The sequence below is a fragment of the Sebastes umbrosus genome, chromosome 11 (assembly GCF_015220745.1).
Source record: "Sebastes umbrosus isolate fSebUmb1 chromosome 11, fSebUmb1.pri, whole genome shotgun sequence".
Taxonomy (NCBI): domain Eukaryota; kingdom Metazoa; phylum Chordata; class Actinopteri; order Perciformes; family Sebastidae; genus Sebastes; species Sebastes umbrosus.
The window spans coordinates 34,867,889-34,891,968 of NC_051279.1; the positions used below are offsets into that span (position 1 = coordinate 34,867,889).

General features: G+C 40.1%; 1 protein-coding gene across 3 annotated transcripts in view; it reads right to left on the bottom strand.

The window, feature by feature from the left end:
• The window catches only part of hace1 (HECT domain and ankyrin repeat containing E3 ubiquitin protein ligase 1), a 76,475-nt gene extending 64,411 nt beyond the window's left edge, over positions 1-12,064 (bottom strand). For all 3 annotated transcript variants that reach the window (XM_037784187.1, XM_037784186.1, XM_037784188.1), the window contains exon 1: positions 11,771-12,064. The gene's annotated coding sequence lies outside the window, so the exon portion shown is untranslated. The remainder of the gene's footprint in view (positions 1-11,770) is intronic.
• Between the last annotated feature and the right edge of the window lie 12,016 nt (positions 12,065-24,080).

Below are 24,080 nucleotides of genomic sequence, written 5' to 3' on the forward strand. Positions count from 1 at the left end.
ATACAACTGGCTTGCATCTAGGCTCCAAGGAGACCTCAATATCCAAACTTGACGCATTGAGGGTGGATTTAAAGGAGGACATCTCAGATAATAATTGGAACATAGTGTGCAAGGAGGCTCAGACACAAACAGCTAACACTAATTTGAAGCTACTTCAATACAACTGGTTGATGCGGACTTATATAACCCCTGTCAATTGAATAAATATAACAGTAATATACCTGACACTTGCTTTAAATGTAATGAGGCTCAAGGAACACTTATACATTGCATTTGGGAGTGTGACAAAATTAAGAAATTCCGGAGGGAGGTGATGGATAAAATCATGATCATTTTGTCTGTAAACATTCCTACTAGACCCCAACATGATATTGCTACATTTGTACCCATCAGATCTCAATCTGAGAACCAAAGAATGTAAATTTATTGATTTTGCTATATTGCAGGCAAAAACGAATGATTGCTTTTAATTGGAAGAAATCCGACGCACCTACATTGGGCGCTTGCATTAAAAATATGGCACAATGTATGTCAATGGAGAGGATAAACATATACCTTGAAAAACAAAATGGGTGTTTATGAGGAAATTGGAAATCATTTAATGATTTCATAAAAATAGTGATATTGGTGAGCTTATACAGGAGGATAATTAAGATAGGATACGTAAAAATTCACAATAGTGGTAGTCCCTCAGAAGGGAATGAACTCATGTTTTGGGAAAATCTTTTTATTTTATTTATTATTTATTTTCTATATATTTATTTTCTGCTAATGTTGTATCTTCATTTCGTTAGAGGTGAGGTGATACTGTGAAGCTGTATATTGATTTGGCCCTGTGAGAAAGAGAAAAGTTAAGAGAGAACGGGTGGGTGGGTGGGGTATGTTATATTTGTTAAAGTAAATCCTGTATTGAATATATTGCATAATAATGCTGATGTTTTATATAACAAAAAAAAACAATAAAGACATTGTTCAAAAAACAAACAAACAGGCAAATGTGAGCATGGCTCTCATATCCTCGCTCACTGCTTGACCCCCACTAAAGTAGGGCCAAAGGTTTTGCCTTTTGGACCTAATGGCATTAGTCCTATTCATAGTTTTCATGTGACGTCACAGCCCTATGGAACGCCCACCTGGAGGGCAAAACAAAGCTGCTCTCCACTCTCCGCCAGCGACAGCTCAGCTTTTACAACACTGTTGGGTTGTTCTTCAATTTGATGCACAAACCGAAGAGAAGACGAGACTGGACTGTGTTTCTACATCACCTTCTCGGAACCAAAACCCAGAGCAGAGGATTGTGAATTTGTGCAATTAAATTAGACGTGCCACCGTCCCTGACGAGAGCGGACTACAACCGACACTGACTGCAACTGAAACACCCATACAACCAAGCGACTACGACAGAGCTAGCCGTCTCTCCCATCTCCATGGTCAAAACCAGCTCAAACCTGAAACTCGTCCTAGAAGTCTGAAAACTGTCCATGTTACAAATATATCTCCTCCTGTTTTATCTATTAATACCCACAGGTGAAACTGGCCCTTCTAAATGTCAGATCTCTAAATAAACAAAACCTTTCTAGTTACGATCCTGGTCAAAGAAAACAACTTAGATTGCATCTGTCTAACAGAAACTTGGCTAAACGATGACACGGCAACAGCAACACTGATAGAAGCGGTCCGCCTGATTACAGCTTCCACCAAGTTTCTAGGAAATCAAAAGAGGTGGAGGAGTCACAGCTATTTTCTCATCAAAACTGTTGTTCAAAATCGCCGAGCTAGGTGAATTTACATCAATTGAATATCTTGCTATAGAGCTCAAAACTGAATCAATACTGCTTGTTATTATATACTGGCCACCTAAGCACTCGCCAATATTCATACAGAAATTCTCTGAACTATTATCACTATGTATCACCAGATATGACAAAGTAGTTCTAAACGGAGACCTAAATATCCACGTAAATAAAAAGCAGACCCAAGAACTATTGAGCTTTTAAATCTCCTCGACAGTTTCGATCTAACTCAACACATAACAGATCCAACACACCGCAACGAAAACACACTAAATCTAGTAATAACAACTGGACTAAACATCAATAATAATCTCAATAACTGATCTACCCCTCTCTGACCATCATTGTATACTTTTTGATGTGGAAATCACCTTAACAGAAACCACAAAATAATTCTTAGTCCAAAGAAGACATCTAGATGATGAAGCTACAGCAAACATTTCTGAGGCAGATTGCTCTATATGAGCCAACTAGTCATGAATGCTCTCTGAATGAAATGGTAGAGAACCTCAATGATGCACTATCATCTGTGTTAGACTCTGTAGCTCCACTGAAAACCAAAAGAAGTTTACAAGCAGAACCTCCCCATGGCTGAGAAATAAAAATGTTAGTGAAAATAAAAGAAAATGCCGCGCAGTAAAGAGAAAATGGAGAAAAACAAAGATCACTATCCACTACGATATCTATAAAGATGCACTATATACCTATAACAAAACATCCGTCTAGCAAGGAAAGATTATTTTTCCAGCATTATTACAGGAAAAACGCCAGAAATTCCAGAGTTCTTTTCTCCACCATTGACCAGCTGCTAAACACTGTCCCTGTCCCCCCACTATCCTCAGCAGCTAAATGTGAAGAGCTTACCCTATTCTTCAAGAACAAAATAATTTCGATCATAGCTAGTATCACTACTAGTGGAGGTGAAACTGACATCAGTAGATCCTGCAACGTAACCATGAGCACTTTTACATGTATCACACTAAGTGAACTTTCCAAAACCGTCAGCGAATGTAACTCTACAACCTCAGATATTGATCCTATACCCACAACATATCTTTAAGCGAGTGTTTGATAGTGTCTCAGGTCCGGTCCTAGACATTATAAACACATCCCTTAGAACTGGCGTTTTCGCAGATGCCTTTAAAACAGCTGTTGTAAAGCCCCTATTAAAGAAACCCAAATTGGATAACAGTACACTAGCAAACTACAGACCGATATCAAATCTTCCATTTATTAGTAAAGTATTGGAAAAGATAGTATTAGTCCAATTAAATTCCTTTCTTGAAGAAATAACATCTTGGAAGTCTCTCAGATCAGGTTTCAGAAAAATCACAGTACTGAAACTGCTCTCACCAAAATAATTAGCGACCTCAGACTTACTCTGATGCAAATAAAGTATCTATCCTTATCCTGTTAGATCTTAGTGCGGCATTTGATACCATTGATCACGACATCCTAATCAATAGACTTGAAAAGCTTATTGGGCTCACTGATAGTGTACTGACTGGATCAAAACATATGACACACAATTGTATATATCCGCTGAACCTAACGATGCGACAGCCATAAAGTTCCATTACAAACTGCTTATTGGCAATAAACAAATGGATGAACAATAACCTTCTCAAATTAATGAGGACAAAACTGAAGTTCTACTTATCGGCCCCAAATCAAAAAGAGAGATGCCTAACCAAGAATCCTAGGAGGTTTAACCCCCTGGCTTAAACCTGAGGTGACAAGTCCTCTGTGTCATCCTGGACGCAGATTTGAATTTCAACTCCCACATTACAAGTGACCAAAACAGCTTTCTTTCACCTCAGGAACATAGCGAAGGTACAACCATTCATAAACCAAACATGATGCTGAGAAGCTAATTCATGCTTTCATATCCAGCCGGTTGGACTACTGTAATGCACTCTTCGCTGGTCTTCCCAAGAAAACCACTGAAGACTCCAGCTCATTCAAAACCTGCAGCTAGATTATTAACAAAAACTAAGAGGAGAGAACACATCAGTCCTGTCCTAGCTACTTTACACTGGCTTCCTGTTAACCTTCAGAATTGACTTCAAGGTCCTCCTCCTCACATACAAAGCTCTAAATGGACAAGGACCTAGCTACATTGCTAACTCCCTTACAAACTACACACCAGCTAGAACACTGCGATCATCAGATGCAGGTCTATTAGAGGTCACCAGAAGCAGTCGTAAGAAGATTGGTGATGCGCCTTTGTCAACTACGCCCCAAAAATTATGGAACGCACTACCCATAAATATTAGGGAAGCAAACACGCTAGACATTTTCAAAAGACATCTTAAAACCTATCTTTTTACCAGAAAGAGCATTTTCTCTGTAACTTGCACTACGAATTTTATCCTCCACTATTTATATTTTACTATTTCTACTGTTCTAAAATGTTTTATTACTTTATCATGATTTTGTTGACTCCATGCACTGCTCTTGCTGCTTGTTTTTATTGAGTTTTATGTAAAGCACTTTGAACTGCAACTCTTGTATGAAATGTGCTATATAAATAAAGTCTTACTTACTTACATTTACCATTCAACCATTTAAATAATTTTCCAGACATTGCTTCACAAAGCGTGTTACTTCGTCTAATCTGTCTGTGTCCATCTCCAGTGGTGTTACTACGTCTGCTTCGCCTGTGTCCGTCTCCAGCGGCTGGTTTAACTACGGAGATGCGAGTGACAGCTAGCTTGATCACAGTAACCAACGTTAATTTCTTTTCCTTCACCTCGCAAACAAAAGCAAGTAGTGACCCTTCCAGATTGAAAGCACAGATAACTGTGACGTTACACTTTCCTCTTGGTGACAGTATAAGGGATGGAGTCTCCACAAGATATAACGTTATGTAGCTAAACATCACCAAAGTACAGCTCCGGGGACGTAGCTGAGACAGACTTTTCAAACTAGCAAGCTATGCTAGCTAACGCTGTCTGGTTATTAACTCCTTGATCAGAACAGGAATATAGTAGCATTCATCACTGCTCATTAAAATGAGCAGTGATGATGTTACTATATTCTGTTCTGATCAAGGAGTTAATAACCAGACAGCGTTAGCTAGAAAAGGCCACCGCAAGAAAACGTCTTCTTTGTTTAGATTATCAAACAGACATGGATTATAGATGTCAGCGTTAGCTGATGTAGCTAGCATGCAAGTGAGCTAATAAGCCCAAATTTTCCCAGTATCAGACAGAATTGCACAGTGAAAGCGAGGCTTATGGGAAACCAATCTAAACGCAACATTACATAAACAAAGACGAGGTTTTGTTGTGGTGACGTTTCTAAAATGAGCAGTGGTTAAAGTTATTAGATGCTGTTATGACCAAAAAAGTTGATAAGCTAGCCTGCTAGATAGCTGAAAAGTTGTCTACTTCCACTTCAATGATTAAAATACCGCAGGTACTGTATATGGGTCACATGTGCCTAAGACTTGCAGTTCGTATATATATATATATATATATATATATTTGTTTTTCCTCGTTTAAAAGGTGATCTAAACATTTGCTGATTGTAAAAAATAAAAATTTGACAGCCTTGTGGTCCGCCTGGGGGTTTGGTTTTGCCATCCAGGCTCTGCCCAAGTCACGTGACTGAAAACTATGAATTGAGCACAATCTAGCTTGTTATTATCAAAAATGTAGGGCACCCTGGACTTGTAAACCCCCAAAAAGCACAACTAGACCACACTGTCAACCATCATACCAAATTTGAGTTCCTAAGTTAAATAGTTTCCGAGTTCTGCTCCAGAAATGAACCGGAAGGGACGGCCATGCAGAGCGCTATATACCCCTGACTACGTTGTCGCGGGGGTATAAAAAATAGTCAGGGATTAAGGTTACATGATCCATATTGTAGTGTCTATTACCACTGTGTGATAAATGCAAATGCAGATCCTACTATTCTGATTGCACAAAAAAAATGTTTTACTCAGATTTTATGCATATGGTGGTAAGTTTCTTTAAACTATAAACAGTTTTCCTAAATTTAGATTTTTTTAAAAAAATCACACTATATCGCTTTGCTTACAGTACCGCAATATATTGAATCGTTACACCTGTGTCATGATGTGTATCGTATTGCATCGCCAGATTCTTGCCAATACACAACCTTAGTTATACAATTCTAAAGCGTTCTACATAGATTTCCGAAGTGGCAGACAAAAAATTGTGTGGCTAGTAGAAATGTTCAATGACATGCCACAGACCTGGTTGCAACCTAGTGTATTTTATTTATATCCATCAAAAACCTGAGCAAAATGCAACAAAATATTTGACTACCAAAACGTCACGGACTCAACAACTATTTACAGTTATTTTCATCTCCTTCAGGACATTTACAACAGGTTCTGACAGTTGGTTTAAGACTTGTGATGATGCCAAATAAGAAATCACATCGGACCTGACAACAACTTCCCTGCTGAGTTCTAGAAACACTTTCAGTGCATACTATCCCTATAATCTTGGAGATTGACTTAGAAAATACAAAATAAGGATGAGACCCGATCTAAACCTCATATTGTCCTATTGCCCTCCTCGGCTGTGATCTCAAGGTCTTTAATAAAAATTCTTGCTAACACACTTAGCAAGTGCATAGCAGCATAATCCACCACGATCCAACTGGATTTATTCCAGGTAGTTTTTCCTTTTTAATGTCAGGCAGCTGATTAATATAATGTAATCCAAATATGACCAAGATTCTAAAATCTCTGTTCTTGAACTTGATGCCCAGAAAGCTTTTGACCAGAACAAATTACAGTAATATCTCCACAATCTGGAACTTCATCCTCCAAGATGACAACGCTCGCCCCCAAAGAGCCAGGGTTATTACAGACTACCTCCACAATGTGGGAGTAGAGAGAATGGAACGGCCTGCAAAGAGTCCAGACCTCAACCCAATTCAACACTTGTGGGATCAGCTTAGGCATGCTGTACGTGTTAGAGTGACCAACACAACCACGCAGGCTGACCTGCAACCAATCCTGGTTGAGGAATGGAACGCCATCCCACAGCAACGTGTGACCAGGTTGGTGACCAGCATGAGGAGGAGGTGCAAGGCTGTTGTGGGCTGCGTATGGATCTTCCCACCTGCTACTGAGGCTCCTGACGGTGTATTAAATGAATAAAGTGTAACAACTCAAAACAAGAGTCAATACCAACAGGAGAATACACTGTTTAGCATTGGCAGAGCATTTGGCAAATTTTTCTTGGGTGCTACCCACATAATCAGCTGTGCTGCTCATCCCACAAATGCATGCTCCTTACAAGTTGGACATCATTGTGAAGGTAAATAAACAGGCTTTCCAACTATATAAAAATACAATGCCAATTAGCATTGTAACAACAGAGAAATAATCAACCAAACACAAGTTTCCAACTTATATATATATATATACAGACATGGACAAATTGTTGGTAGCCTTCCGTTAAAGAAAGAAAAAGCCCACAATGGTCACTGAAAATAACTTGAAACTGACAAAAGTGATAATAAATAAAAAATGTACTGAAAATTAACTAATGAAAATCAGACATTGCTTTTGAATTGTGGTTCAACAGAATCATTTTAAAAAACAAACTAATGAAACTGGCCTGGACAAAAATGATGGTACCCTTAACTTAATATTTTGTTGCACAACCCTTTCGAGGCAATCACTGCAATCAAGCGATTTCTGTAACTCTCAATGAGACTTCTGCACCTGTCGACAGGTATTTTGGCCCACTCCTTGTGAGCAAACTGCTCCAGCTGTCTCAGGTTTGAAGGGTGCCTTCTCCAGACTGCATGTTATCAGCTCCTTCCACAGGATGTTCAATAGGATTTAGATCAGGGCTCATAGAAGGCCACTTCAGAATAGTCCAATACTTTGTTCTTAGCCATTCTTGGGTGTTTTTAGCTGTGTTTTGGGTCATTATCCTGTTGGAGGACCCATGACCTGCGACTGAGACCAAGCTTTCTGAAACTGGGCAGCACATTTCGCTCTAGAATGCCTTGATTGTGTTCAGATTTCATTGTACCCTGCACAGATTCAAGGCACCCTGTGCCAGATGCAGCAAAGCAGCCCCATAACATAACCTAGCCTCCTCCATGTTTCACATTAGGTACAGTGTTCTTTTCTTGTATGCTTCATTTTGCGTCTGTGAACATAGAGCTGATGTGACTTGCCAAAAAAGCTCCAGTTTGTCTCATCTGTCCAAAGGACATTCTCCCAGAAGCTTTGTGGCTTGTCAATATGCATTTGGGAAATTCCAGTCTCGTTTTTTTATGATTTGGTGACCTCCTTGTCGTCTTCCATTAAGTCCACTTTGGCTCAAACAGCGACGGATGGTGCGATCTGACACTGATGTACTTTGACCTTGGAGTTCACCTCCAATCTCTTTGGAAGTTGTTATAGGCTCTTTGGTTACCATTCGTACTATCCGTCTCTTCATTTGTCATCAATTTTCCTCTTGCGACCACGTCCAGGGAGGGTGGCTACAGTCCCGTGGACCTTAAATTAAACTTCTGAATAATATGTGCAAACTGTAGTCACAAGAATATCAAGCTGCTTGGATATGGTCTTATAGCCTTTACCTTAACATGCTTGTCTATAATTTTCTTTCTAATCTCCTGAGACAATTCCTCTCCTTAGCTTTCTGTGGTCCATGTTCAGTGTGGTACACACCATGATACCAACACAGCACAGTGACTACTTTCACCCTTTAAATAGGCAGACTGACTGATTACAAGTTTGAAGATACCTGTGATGCTAATTACAGGACACACCTTAGTTTAACATGTCCCTATGGTCAAAATTATTTTCAATCTTTTCTAGGGGTACCATCATTTTTGTCCAGGCCAGGTTTCATTAGTTGTTTTTATAAAAATGATTCTGTTGAACCACAATTCAAAAGCAATGTCTGATTTTCATTAGTTAATTTTCAGTAAATTTTTATTTATTATTACTTTTGTCAGTTTCAAGTTATTTCAGTGGCCATTGTGGTTTTTCTTTGTTTAACGGAAGGGTACCAACAATTTTGTCCACGTGTGTATATACACACGTAGGCACAATTGGAGTGTCCTGTAAATAGCATCACAGGTGTCTTCAAACTTTTAATCAGTCAGCCTGCCTATTTAAAGGGTCAAAAAGAAGTCACTGTGCTGTTTGGTATCATGGTGTGTACCACACTGAACATGGACCACAGAAAGCTAAGGAGAGAGTTGTCTCGGGAGGTTAGAAGGACAATTATAGACAAGCATGTTAAAGGTAAAGGCTATAGAGACCATCTCCAAGCAGCTTGATGTTCCTGTGACTACAGTTGCACATATTAATTCAGAAGGTTAAGGTACATGGGACTGTAGCCAACCTCCCTGAATGTGGCCGCAAGAGGAAAATTGATGACAAATTGAAGAGACAGATAATACGAATGGTAACCAAAGAGCCTATAACAACTTCCAAAGAGATTGGAGGTGAACTCCAAGGTCAAGGTACATCAGTGTCAGATTGCACCATCCGTCGCTGTTTGAGCCAAAGTAGAACTTAATGGAAGACAACCGAGGAGGACGCAAATCATAAAAAGCGAGACTGGAATTTTCCAAAATGCATATTGACAAGCCACAAAGCTTCTGGGAGAATGTCCTTTGGACAGATGAGAAAAAACTGAGCTTTTTGGCAAGTCACAATCAGCTCTATGTTCACAGACGCAAAAATTAAGCATACAAAGAAAAGAACACTGTACCTAATGTGAAACATGGAGGAGGCTAGGTTATGTTATGGGCTGCTTTGCTGCATCTGACACAGGGTGTCTTGAATCTGTGCAGGGTACAATGAAATCTGAACACAATCAAGGCATTCTGGAGCGAAATGTGCTGCCCAGTGTCAGAAAGCTTGGTCTCAGTTGCAGGTCATGGTCCTCAAACAGGATAATGACCCAAAACACACAGCTAAAAACACCCAAGAATGGCTAAGAACTAATATTGGACTATTCTGAAGTGGCCTTCTATGAACCGTGATCTAAATCCTATTGAACATCTGTGGAAGGAGCTGAAACATGCATTCGGAGAAGGCACCCTTCAAACCTGAGACAGCTAGAGCAGTTTGCTCACAAGGAGTGGGCCAAATACCTGTCGACAGTGCAGAAGTTGCTCATTGAGAGTTACAGAAATCACTTGATTGCAGTGAGTGCCTCGAAAGGTTGTACACTAAATATTAAGTTAAGGGTACCATCATTTTTGTCCAGGCCAGTTTCATTAGTTTGTTTTTTAAAATGATTCTGTTGAACCACAATTCAAAAGCGATGTCTGATTTTCATTAGTTAATTTTCAGTGAATTTTTATTTATTATTACTTTTGTCAGTTTCAAGTTATTTCAGTGACCATTGTGGGTTTTTCTTTCTTTAACGTAAGGGTAACCAACAATTTTGCTTACGTGTGTATATTAGGAATGCTAATTTTGAAAAAAATTCTTAACCAATTAACCAACCCTTGTTAAACCGTTAACTGACAAGATTAGTGCCTCACATGCAGGCGGTGCGCCAACTGCAGTGTATGAACACAACAGACCACTGTCAGGAGAGTTACTGTAGCAAGCTACGATGCTGGCGTGTATAGTGTCGCGGACATGCAGCAACTTTCCCAGTAAAAGTCTCCACCGCACATTAGTTAGTTTAGCAGGTTGTCAGCTGTGTGTCTGCCCGGTGTAACGATAGCGAGTGACCGACAAACAGTGTGTCAATTTGTGCTACGTTAACAGCTGTAGCATTGCCGGTGGTTTCGTGCTCGCCAACGCCACACACATAAAGTACGGTCAGCGCGGCGTAACTTTAACGTGTGTGTGTGTGGCAGCGGTGAGTGTGGGGTTGTTGGTGGCGTTATAGCTGTGGATTCATTGAGGGGGTGATCAATGTAATTTGCTATGGTGAGTGTTTTGTGAATGATGGCTGTGTGGTTATGGTCTGGGGCAAGAAGAGGGCGATAACCATGTGTGTAATATGTGTGATTGAGGTTCATCACAGTAATGTGGGTTGAATTATGCTTTTGTAAAGCAACAGGAGGTGGGGGCCAAAGAGGGTGCTCTGACTTCTACTTTCCCAGGGCTCCTCATGTTTAGTTAAAAGCTATAGTTTCTAAAGTTACTGTACAGGTCCACCGACAAAAAATACCAATTAGCCTACTCAGAGGAATACTTATAGAAAACATTTTTGTATTATATTATATTCACATCAGTAATAACCCTAGCCCTATGTGAGATGCTATACCATTTCCAACACTAATCTTTACCGTAGGAATGTTTATACAAACCCATTTCAGGTGCAGCATTTGTGACTACAGGTCAAGTATTCCTACTGTAGCTCCTGGTATCAAGTCAGTCATAATAAGACTACATACATGTGCTTGTCATATTGCAGACTATAGGCTAGGCTATAGAGTTAAGATTGCAAACACCTACATAAAAACATCATGCTTTCTCATAAACAGCCCAGTTTGAGAGAATTTCAGTAGCACAATTCTTTTTTAAATTGTATTAATTAAACTGAGCTTCAGTTGCTGCTGCCAGGTCAGAGTGAATAATAACTACCTGGCTGCTCCTGTATGCTAGGCTGTCCAAGCTAATAGTCAAAAAGGTGGAAAGTCATACTGACTAATTCAACAGACATGACAGTAACGTTACCTCCAGACTATAGAATCCCAGTGAGCTATGACACCTCACAGTGAGCTATGACACCTAGGTATGACAGTAACGTTTACCTCCAGAACTAAAGAAGACCCAGTGAGCTATGACCCTCGGTATGACAGTAACGTTACCTACAGACTATACTCACAGTGAGCTATGACCCTCACAGTGAGCTATGACACCTCGCTATGACTATGACGCTGTTTACACTGGCAGCTCAGCTGTGTTAGCTCCAGCCTTTAGCATCTTTAGCATCCTGTCTCTTAGCTCCAGCCGTTAGCATCCTGTCTCGTTAGCATGTTGTCTCGTTTACCTTCCGGAGTTCCACGGTCCTGGCCCGGCGGAGGAGGCGGGGTCCAGCCGACTGAGCTGTACGTTGAGCTGCTCCATCGCCCTTTCCATCCTAGGTGAACGGTCCACCGGGAAGAACCTAGGGAACAAAGCCTCGCCCGTCGGATTTACTTGCTCCTAATGGGCGGGTGTTGTTACTGGGCGTCGTCCTAGGCGCTGGGCGGAAGGGGACACACTGATCTACAGTAACGTTCCACTTCTTCTCCCATCCTGCCGTCCACACTGCTCTCACTGCTCTCACCAACAACGCTACTCTGCCCAGCCTCTGATACTTCCTGTTGTGATGACGTTACAACGCTATGCAGTGTGGGTGATGTAGTTCTGCTTTGAGTTTTATTGCGTTTGGCATCCATGAGTTGCATTACTACAGTTTCTCCGTGCAGCCCATTAACAGAGTCCACCAGTGATCCCATTCATGAGTCAATGGCCCTGTTCACACCTGGTATTAACATGCGTCCTCAAGTGGACAGCTCAAAGTACAGGTGTGAACGCACTCAGGACGCATTGAGATTGGATCTTTCAGACCACCATTCAGAGCTGGTCTGGGTCACATATGGGCCACATTCTTTAGTAGTGTGTAGTTAATGTGTCCTGCGAACTGTGGTTGCATCTGCTGTCGCGTCTGCTGCCTGCTTGACACCAACTGCTACCATCATTAATTAATTCCGTCTGTATGAGGGGACTACCAAGGCTTAGTGACAAAGTGGCAGCCTGGAAATGAGACTTCTCGGTCACTGCCAAAGACATCAAGAACTCCCAGCAAGCATGCTGGTGCTGCGGGAACTAACGCAGGGGGCATCGATCGCAGGGACCGTTCCACACCAACATACATGGACGTACTGAGGAGAGATGCTGGACAGTGCTGGCGAGCTAGCCAGATGTATGGAGGACTGAGATAGCTGGAAGCTCCGCTGGAAAGCCCGTCTGAGGATGACCCAACGATATTAATTCTGATAGTTGTTGTAGCCTCTCTTCACACAAACACAGACACAAGGTCGGTTCTTGATACGGGCGTTTATTGCTTGACAACGTCTTTCTCTGATGCTTCACTTCTCAGTCACGTCATGCACACGCCGTGAAAACTACGAATCAACATAGCACAAGCATATCGGTAAAATACACTTGACATAGCATGAGAACAAAGGAAAATACAAATTGGCGGGAACATGAGTTAAATTGCAATTTACAGGTAGAACAACAATACCTCGTTGGCCGCTTGTCATGAAAAAGAGGTTCTTGAGTCCATGAAAGTCCTTTTGAAAGTCTCTTTGACTGTCTGCTTTTAGCTTCAGACGTCGATAATCATAGCTTTAAACACTTTAACAGAGCTCGCGAAAGGCATCTGCTCCTTCACTTAACGTTGGATTGTTTCAGTCCCCTCAATGAATTCCGTCGTAGTGGTACTACACAGGGAACATGGTTCCGGGGCGGAACGTAAAACACAGTGACTAATGTACTTTTGAACTGAAACACTTCTAACCTGTTACACATTTTGAACGGTATGAAACAAATAATTTACTCACATCATATTTAAATTTTTAACCTTACATTAAAATGAATTATCTATTTATTTATTTATTGCATGAACTTATGTGATCAATTACTAATTAATATATCATGAACACATTTATGCAACGGCACTTACACTCCCACCAAATCACCTCATTAACTCTGAATGTGGATTTTCTTTAAAACAAAGATTATGAAAATAATCAACAAAGTGTTTTAAGTCGGAATGACTGATCTTATGTATGTGACTTAGTTGGCCTCTAGCAAGGTAACTACTTTGTGATAGGCCTTTCAAGGTAAACTGGATCTAGTATGTGGTTTTCCTTTATCAAGTGTAGTGTCACTGACTAGTAGCTTCAGCTTTCGCACCATGCCGTCTGCACTGGGGTGAGCTTGCACAGACACTCTGGCGAGCTTCCACTCGTTTCTTGGTGAGCTGTCATCTTGTAGAATCACAATGTCATCTACTTGTGAATTCCGGGATGTTCTTTGCCATTTCTGTCGTTGTTGAAGGTTGAGCAGGTATTCCCTCTTCCATCTTGCCAAAATTTCGTTGGCTTAGGAACTGCACTCTTCTCCACCTTTTACACAGATAGAGGTCTTCTTTGCAGAATTGTCCAGGAGGGGGCAGAATAACTGATGATTTCATGGTTAGTATATGGTTGGTGTGAGAGGTTCTGGACCGGTAGGATCGGGAAGATGTTCGACACTTAGTGCCTGCTGTTGATTATAGCCATTGTTTCGTAAAGAAACGTCCTCAGAGTTGTAGTGTCGAGTCTGCTTGCTGACTTATCAAGCATGACAGTTAGAATGCTTCGGATTGTTCGAATTTTGGCGCTCCCAGACTCCACCCATATGGCTTGCCGATGGGACGTTCATCACAAATTCACAACCGATAGCTCTTTGACGTTCTTGATCCATTCCCTTGAGCAACTCAGAAAAACCTCTCTTGGCGCCCATGAAATTTGTTCCCTGGTCGCATCTTAATTGACGTACAGGTCCTCTGATGGCTACAAATGTGCGCAGCGCATTCATGAAGGCGTCTGTTGTCAGTCCGTCAAGTGTTTCTATATGTACTGCTCTCGAGCATAAGCAGGTAAACCAACAATCCATATCGTTTTAATTCCTTTCTTCCTTCCTTTACGATGAAAGGGCCGAAACAATCGATGCCGCAGTAGGTAAAGGGAGGGGATGTCTCAGTTCTCTCTTCCGGCAGATCTGCCATTTGTTGAACCTCTGTAGTTCTTCTGTATCTTCTACACTTCACACACTTGTAAATATGTGAGGAGACAACATTTCTGCATCCTAAGATCCATATTCCGTTTGCACCGCAACTCGTTCATAGTCATGCCTCTTCCTTGGTGTGTATACATTCATGATGATGTTTGAGGAGCAGGGCTGACACATGAGATTTCTTCGGAAGTATTGCGGGATGCTTTACGTCATGGTGTAAGGCTGATTGGGATAGCCGTCCTCCCACCCTGAGGACATTGTTCTTGTCCAAGAAAGCATTCAACTGGTGTAACTTGTTGTGCTTGTTCAGGGTGTTTTCTTTCTGGAGTTTGATTTTTTGAATGTCTTCAGCAAAGGCTTCTTCTTGCACCAACTTGATAATGAGATTTCTGCTTCTCTTCTTTCTTCAGACTGGTTGCTTCGTTCGTTCTTTTCCTGAAGTGCCTTGAATTCTCTGACATATCTCTTGAGCCTGGCGACTGCTCTCACGGCTCTGGACCAGTCAGAAAACTTAGTGAAGTGGTTCGCCATTGAATCCACTTCTTTCGTCTTGACTGCGTGAACATGTGCTTTGCGAAGCTCAGGGTCAGTCGTTTCTACTTCTCCCACCATTTCCTCTTCACATGGGAGATTAGGTTTGTCTGTCTTGAAAGAAGTGGGAGTTCATAGTGGCCATCTTCTTTCTGCCTTATACCTTCTTTCACTTTAGACAAGAAGAGAAGGTCTTCCTGAGAGACTAGGTTATCGTCTGCAGTGTGCTCTGTGAAGTCAGCTTCGAGAGCCTTGATGATGTCTGTTGGATTTTATCTCTTTGACTTGAGTTTTACACACAAAGTGCACATTCTTTCTTTAGCTCAACTGATGGTTGCACAGCAGTGTCACTTGTCGCACTATGACGCTGTGACTGGTTCCTATAGCATCAACCGTAGTCAGTTGCTGGATCTCCGTCGCGCCGTTACCCGCTGCGGTGTCGTCTCTCCTACCCGTGTTGAGGCAGGCGAGTTTTCACTGTAGCTCTCTTCACAACAACACAGACACAGGTCGGTTCTTTGATACGGGCGTTTATTGCTTGGACACGTCTTTCTCTGATGCTTCACTTCTCAGTCCACATCATGCACACCCGTGAAAACTACGAATCAACATAGCACAAGCATATCGGTAAAATACACTTGACATAGCATGAGGAACAAAGGAAAAATACAAATTGGCGGGAAACATGAGTTAAATTGCATTTACAGGTAGAACAACAATACCTCGTTGGCCGCTTGTCATGAAAAGAGGTTCTTGAGTCCATGAAAGGTCCTTTGAAAGTCTCTTTGACTGTCTGCTTTTAGCTTCAGACGTCGATAATCATAGCTTTAAACACTTTACAGAGCTCGCGAAAGGCATCTGCTCCTTCACTTACGTTGGATTGTTTCAGTCCCTCATGAATTCCGTCGTAGTGGTACTACACAGGGAACATTGGTTCCGGGGCGGAACGTAAAACACAGTGGACTAATGTACTTTTGACTGAAACACTTCTACCTGTTACACATTTGAACTGTATGAAACAAATAATTTACTCACATCATATTTAAATTTTTAACCTTACATTAAATGAATTATCTATTTATTTATTTATTGCATGAACTTATGTGATCAATTACTAATTATATATCATGAACACATTTATGCAACAGGCACTTAACAGTTGTATTATCACTCTTTTACATCCACTGCTATGGATTTTTGTTATTAGTTCTACTTAGTCCTACTTGTATTGGTGGAATCTCTTGTTGGGTATCTAAACTATGGTGTAAGGTTCCTCTATATAAAAAGCGTCTCGAGAATAACCTTCTGTTATGATTTGACGCTATATAAAAATAAATTGAACTGTAAACCTGTATACAACGTATGTAGGTTAGCCTAAGGTTGTGGGTTGAATCTGAGAATGAAAATAATTACCATAAATATAATTAACTGCCCCATGGATGTGAATTTGGGCTTAAATAAACAACTATTTATTTAGCTAGCAATATTTACCTGGGATTAATTTACATGTTTGTCCAGGGACATCATATTAAAGTTTGTAAAAATTACCTCTTTATAAAAGTGAGTTATTAGAGTTAGTTATTAGACTTATTATACTGTAAAACTGTGACAATCAAGATCCAGTGTTATTACACGGCTGTGTTTGAATACTCAATTCTGATTGGCCAATTATTATTTTTTCGTTTAAAACCAAAAAACAAGAAAACTGCCTTTTTCCTCGTTTTCGGTTTCTGATCAAAAAAGAAAAACGGACCCAACCCGGGCCGTTTTTGTTTTTGCTAACTCCTTTTATCATTATTCATTTTGATTGAAGAACAGAAGTCACGTGGGTTTTTAGTTTTTCGTTTTAAACCAAAAAAGAAAAATTAAATCATGTGGTGCCTCTGTTGGTTTTTGTTTCCAAACGAAAAAACGAAAAAAAAAAAACGATCCGAATTTAGTTTCTTCAAGTTTCTGGTCATTTTCCTCTTTTGAGTCGAAGAGCGGAAAATGGCAAGTCACATGACCCGGAAGTGAAGGCAAACATGTCCAAAATAAAAGCCAGAAGATAGTTTGGTCATTCTATAAAGTGTAACATTATTTAAGCACAGGAGCTTAAATACGGTAGAAGATAAATAGGCTAAATAAATACATACTGTACCTAAAAAAGCCTAATTAATCATACAGACGTAGGCAAAGTTGTTGGTACCCTTCCGTTAAAGAGAGAAAAACCCACAATGGTCACTGAAATAACTTGAAACTGACAAAAGTAATAATAAATAAAAATTTACTGAAAATGAACTAATGAAAAATCAGACATTGTTTTTGAATTGTGGTTCAACAGAATCATTTTAAAAAAACAAACTAATGAAACTGACCTGGACAAAAAATGATGGTACCCCTAGAAAAGATGTAAAAATAATGTGACCATAGGGACATGTTAAACTAAGGTGTGTCCTGTAAATAGCATCACAGGTATCTTCAAAACTTGTAATCAGTCAGTCTGCCTATTTAAAGGGTGAAAAGAAGTCACTGTGCTGTTTGGTATCATGGTGTGTACCACACTGAACATGGACCACAGAAAGCTAAGGGAGAGAGTTGTCTCAGGAGATTAGAAAGGAACATTATAGACAAGCATGTTAAAGGTAAAGGCTATAAGACCATCTCCAAGCAGCTTGATGTTCCTGTGACTACAGTTGCACATATTATTCAGAAGGTTAAGGTCATGGGACTGTAGCCAACCTCCTGGACGTGGCCGCAGGAGGAAAATTGATGACAAATTGAAGAGACGGATATACGAATGGTAACCAAAGGAGCCTAGAACAACTTCTAAAGAGATTAGAGGTGAACTCCAAGGTCAAGGTACATCAGTGTCAGATTGCACATCCGTCGCTGTTTGAGCCAAAGTAGACTTAATGGAAGACAACCGAGGAGGAACGCAAATCATAAAAAAGCGAGACTGGAATTTTCCAAAATGCATATTGACAAGCCACAAGCTTCTGGGAGAATGTCCTTTGGACAGATGAGACAAAACTGGAGCTTTTTGGCAAGTCACATTAGCTCTATGTTCACAGACGCAAAAATTAAGCATACAAAGAAAAGAACACTGTACCTAATGTGAAACATGGAGGAGGCTAGGTTATGTTATGGGGCTGCTTTGCTGCATCTGGCACAGGGTGTCTTGAATCTGTGGCAGGGTACAATGAAAATCTGAACACAATCAAGGCATTCTGGAGCGAAATGTGCTGCCCAGTGTCAGAAAGCTTGGTCTCAGTTGCAGGTCATTGGTCCTCAAATAGGATAATGACCCAAAGCACACAGCTAAAAACACCCAAGAATGGCTAAGAACTAAATATTGGACTATTCTGCAGTGGCCTTCTATGAGCCCTGATCTAAATCCTATTGAACATCTGTGGAAGGAGCTGAACATGCAGTCTGGAGAAGGCACCCTTCAAACCTGAGACAGCTGGAGCAGTTTGCTCACGAGGAGTGGGCCAAAATACCTGTGGACAGGGTGCAGAAGTCTCATTGAGAGTTACAGAAATCACTTGATTGCAGTGATTGCCTCATCAAAAGGTTGTGCAACAAAATATTAAGTTAAGGGTACCATCATTTTTGTCCAGGCCAGTTTCATTAGTTTGTTTTTTAAATGATTCTGTTGAACCACAATTCAAAAACAATAGCTGATTTTCATTAGTTAATTTTCAGTGAATTTTTATTTATTATTACTTTGTCAGTTCAAGTTATTTCAGTGACCATTGTGGGTTTTTCTTTCTTTAACGGAAGGGTACCAACAATTTGCCTACGTGTGTAAATGCACTTTTCAGTGTTTCTTGAGGGAAATGCGTTCCTGAGTGGTTTGGATGAGAAAGACATATTAAGCGAGTTTAGTGATGAAAACAAGAGTTTTGCATAGAATTCAGCTCAGAATGAAGATTTGAAACTGGGAAGCGAATTCTAATGTAAAAATTTGAGAAAACAATTTCATTTCATATTCATCCTGTTTTGTATGTTTCTAGTATAACAGATGTGTTTCTGTAAATAATTACTATTTTCATATAAATGCACTTTTCAGTGTTTCTTGAGGAGAAAATGCTTTTCTGTGTGGTTTATTGGAGAGAAAGAGATATTAAACCGATTTAGTGATGAAAAACAAAGAGTTTTTGCAAAGAAATTGATGCTCAGAATGAAGATTTGATACTTGGAAGCGAATTCTAATGTAAAATTTGAGAAAACATGATTCTTTTCATTTCTGTCTTGTTTGTATGTTTCCAATATAGAGATTTATTTCTGAAGAAATTACATCATTTTCATATAAATGCACGTTTCAGTGTTTCTTAGGAGAAATGCGTTCCTGAGTGGTTTTGGATGAGAAAGACATATTAAGCGAGTTTAGTGATGAAAACTAGCGTTTTACATGGAATTCAGCTCAGACTGAAAGTTTGATTCCTGGAATCCAAAACTATTATATTAGATTTTGGAAAACTGTGTTTCCCTTTCATATTTATCCTTTTTTGTATGTTTCCAATGCAAGAAATGTTTTTCTGTGAAGAAATTTCACATTTTTTATATGAATCCACTTTTTAGTGAATCTTGAGGAGAAATGCATTCTTGGGTGGTTTTGGGAGAGAAAGACAGTTAACGCAAGTTTAGTGATGAAAACTCGAGTCGTACATTGTGATCGTATAGTGGTACATTTCAACACAGGTTACAATTACATTGTAAAGGAATAAACATGAAATACATAAAACATATTTCCACATCCACATAGTTATATCAATTTAAAATGAATTAAATGTAATGTAATGTAGCTAGTGTTTTCTTTACCCTAAACTCCAAATGTCCCTTAGTTTTATCTTCCTCAACAACAGAAGAGGCCCACATGCAGCTAACTATGCTCTGCTGCCACCTCCAGGAACGCCACGGAACACAGCGGGCACCTTTCCGCTCAACAAAGAGAAATAATTGAACACTTTTCCACATTGTGTAACAACTTTAATTATATTACTAACAACTTATTATAGCGGAGGCTAGCACCGGACAAACTTACCCACAGCATCACACAGCGGGCACGTTCCGCTCATTTTTCAACATGCTATGCTATGATTTCTTTTCATGAAATTTTTCAACAAACAATATAATATGACTTTTTTTCAAAAATTTCGAAATGCAATACTATAACTTTTTTTCATGACATTTCTTTAAAAACTATACTTTGACTTTTTTCAAGAATTTTTTCGACCATATTATACAATGAAGTTTTTTCATGAAATTTTTCGACAGAATTTTTTTCATGAAATTTTTGACATACAATACTATAACTTTTATAATAAATTGTTCGATATACGATATTATGACTTGTTTTCATGAATGTTTTAAAAATATTACACAATGACTTTTTTTAATGACATTTTTCGATATATTATACAATTAAGTTTTTCATGAAATTTTTGATATACAATATAGTATGACTTTTTTTTCAAGAAATTTTCGACATATAATACAATGGATATTTTTCATGAAATATTTCGATATGCTAAACTATGACTGTTTTTCAATACATTTTTCGACATGCTATGCTAAGATTTCGTTTGATTAAATTTTCGACATATTAATACTTTGACTTTTTTTAATGATATTTTTCGATATGGTATACAATTAATTTTTCGACATGCTATGCAATGATTTCTTTTCATGAAATTTTTCAACATACAATATATACTATATTGTATTTTTTTTCAAAAAATTACAAAATGCTATACTATAACTTTTTATGACATTTTTTGAAAAACTATATTTTGAATTTTTTCAAGAAATTTTTAGACATCTTATACAATACATTTTTTTCATGAATTTTTTCGAAATTTTATACATGAATCTTTGTCGACATGCCTATAACTTTTTTTTCATGAAATCTTTTCACATATTATACAATGAAGTTTTTTCAATGAAATTTTTCGACATGCTAAACTATGACTGTTTTTATTGACATTTTTGGAAAAAACTATACTTTGACTTTTTTTCATGAAATCTTTTGACATTTTATACTATTAAGATTATTTCATGAAATTTTTTTGACATACAAAACTATAACTTTTTAGGAGTATGACTTTTTTTTCAAGAAATTTTCGACATATACAATGGATATTTTTCATGAAATTTTTTCGACATGTTAAACTATGACTTTTTTTCTTGACATTTTTTGACATATTATACTATTAGTATTATTGCATGAAATTTTTTGACATACAATACTATGACTTTTTATAATAAGTTGTTCGACATACTATATTATGACTTTTTTTCACAAATGTTTCGACATGCTAAACTATGACTTTTTTCAATGACATTTTTCAACATGCTGAAAGATGACTTTTTTTCATGACATTTTTCAACATGCTAAACTATGACTGTTTTTTCGTGAAAGCTTTGACATACAATATCATATGATTTTTTTTAAGAAATTTTCGACATATACAATGGATATTTTTCATGAAATTTTCGACATATACAATGGACATTTTTCTTGACATTTTTCGGCATGCTAAACTATGACTGTTTTTTCATTAAATTTTCCGACATGCTAAGATTTGAGTGAGTCAAATTTCATTGAGTAACATGGAGGGGTGACATGGAGGAGTGAGAAGGAGGAGTGACATGGAGGAGTGACATGGAGGAGTGATATGGAGGAGTGAGATGGAGGAGCAACATGGACGAATGACATGGAGGATTGAAATGGTGGAGTGACATGGAGGAGTGAGAAGGAGGAGTGACATGGAGGAGTGACATAGAGGAGTGATGTGGAGAAGCGACATGGAGGAGTTACATGGAGGAGCGATATGGAGGAGTTACATAGAGGAGTGACATGGAGGAGTGACATTGAGGAGCAAGGAAGAGTGACATAGAGGAGTGACATGGAGGAGTGACATGGGGGAATGACATGGAGGATTGAAATGGCGGAGTGACATAGAGGAGTGAGAAGGAGGAGTAACATGGAGGAGTTACATGGAGGAGTGACATAGAGGAGTGATTTGGAGGAGTGACATGGAGGAGAGACATGGAGGAGCGATAAGGAGGAGCGAAATGGAGGAGTGACATGGAGGAATGACATGGAGGATTGAAATGGTGGAGTGACATGGAGGAGTGAGACGGAGGAGTGACATGGAGGAGTGACATAGAGGAGTGATGTGGAGGAGCGACATGGAGGAGCGATATGGAGGAGTGACATAGAGGAGTGACATGGAGGAGTGACATTGAGGAGCAAGGAAGTGTGAAATGGAGGAGTGACATGGAGGAGTGACATGGAGGAATGACATGGAGGATTGAAATGGCGGAGTGAGAAGGAGAAGTGACATGGAGGAGTGACATGGAGGAGTGACAGAGGAGTGATGTAGAGGAGTGACATGGAGAAGCGACGTGGAGCAGGTAGAAGGAGTGACATGGAGGAGCGACGTGGAGCAGCAAGAAGGAGTGACATGGAGGAGTGACATGGAGGGGTGACATGGAGGAGTGACATGGCGGAGGGAAATGGAGGGTTGATATTCTGGAGTAACATTCTGGAGTGACATGGAGAGGTGACATGGAGGAGTGAGAAGGAGGAGTGACATGGAGGGGTGACATGGAGGAGTGAGAAGGAGGAGTGACATGGAGAGGTGACATGGAGGAGTGACATAGAGGAGTGACGTAATATTGAGGAGTGAAATGGAGGAGTGACGTGGAGGAGCGAAATAGAGGAGTGACATTGAGGAGCAAGGAAGAGTGACATAGAGGAGTGATATGGAGGAGTGACATGGAGGAGCAACATGGAGGAGTGATATGGAGGAGCGAAATGGAGGAGTGATGTGGAGGAGTGACATTGAGGAGCAAGGAAGAGTGACATGGAGGAGTGACATAGAGGAGTGACATGGCGGAGTGACATGGAGGAGTGAGAAGGAGGAGTGACATGGAGGAGTGACATGGAGGAGTGACGTGGAGGAGTGACATGGAGGAGTGAGAAGGAGGAGTGACATGGAGGAGTGACATAGAGGAGTGATGTAGAGGAGTGACATGGAGGAGCAACATGGAGCAGCAAGAAGGAGTGACTGACATGGAGGAGTTACATGGAGGGGTGACATGGAGGAGTGACATGGCGGAGGGAAATGGAGGGTTGATATTCTGGAGTGACATTCTAGAGTGACATGGAGGTGCGACATGGAGGAGATACACGGAGGAGTGACATGGAAGATATGGAGAAGCGACATGTAATATTGACATGGGGGAGTGACATGGAAGATCGACATGGAGGAGTGACATGGAGGAGAGACATGGAGGAGCGACATGGAGGAGTGACGTGGAGGAGTGACATTGAGGAGTGAGTTGGAGGAGCGAAATAGAGGAGTGATATAGAGGAGTGACATGGAGGAGCGACGTGGAGCAGCAACAAGGAGTGACACGGAGGAGCGACGTGGAGCAGCAAGAAGCAGTGACATGGAGGATTGACATAGAGGAGTTACATGGGGGAGCAAGAAAGAGTGACATGGAGGAGTGAGATGGAGGAGTGACATGGAGGAGTGACATGGAGGAGTGACATAGAGGAGTGATGTAGAGGAGTGACATGGAGGAGCGACATGGAGCAGCAAGAAGGAGTGACATGGAGGAGTGACGTAATATTGAGGAGTGAAATGGAGGGGTGATATAGAGGAGTGACGTGGAGGAGTGAAATAGAAGAGTGACATAGAGCAGCAAGAAGGAGTGACATGGAGTAGTGACATTTAGGAGTGACATCGAGGATCAACAACGAAGAGTGACATGGAGGAGTGACATTCTACAGTTAAATTCTGGAGTGAAATTCTGGAGTGACATGTAGGATCTACATGGAGGAGTGACATGGAGGATCGACATGGAGGAGCAACATAGAGGATCGACATGGAGGAGTGACATGGAGGAGCGACATGGAGGATCGACATGGAGGAGCTACATAGAGGATCGACATGGAGGAGCAACAAGGTGGATCGACATGGAGGAGTGACATGGTAGAGATG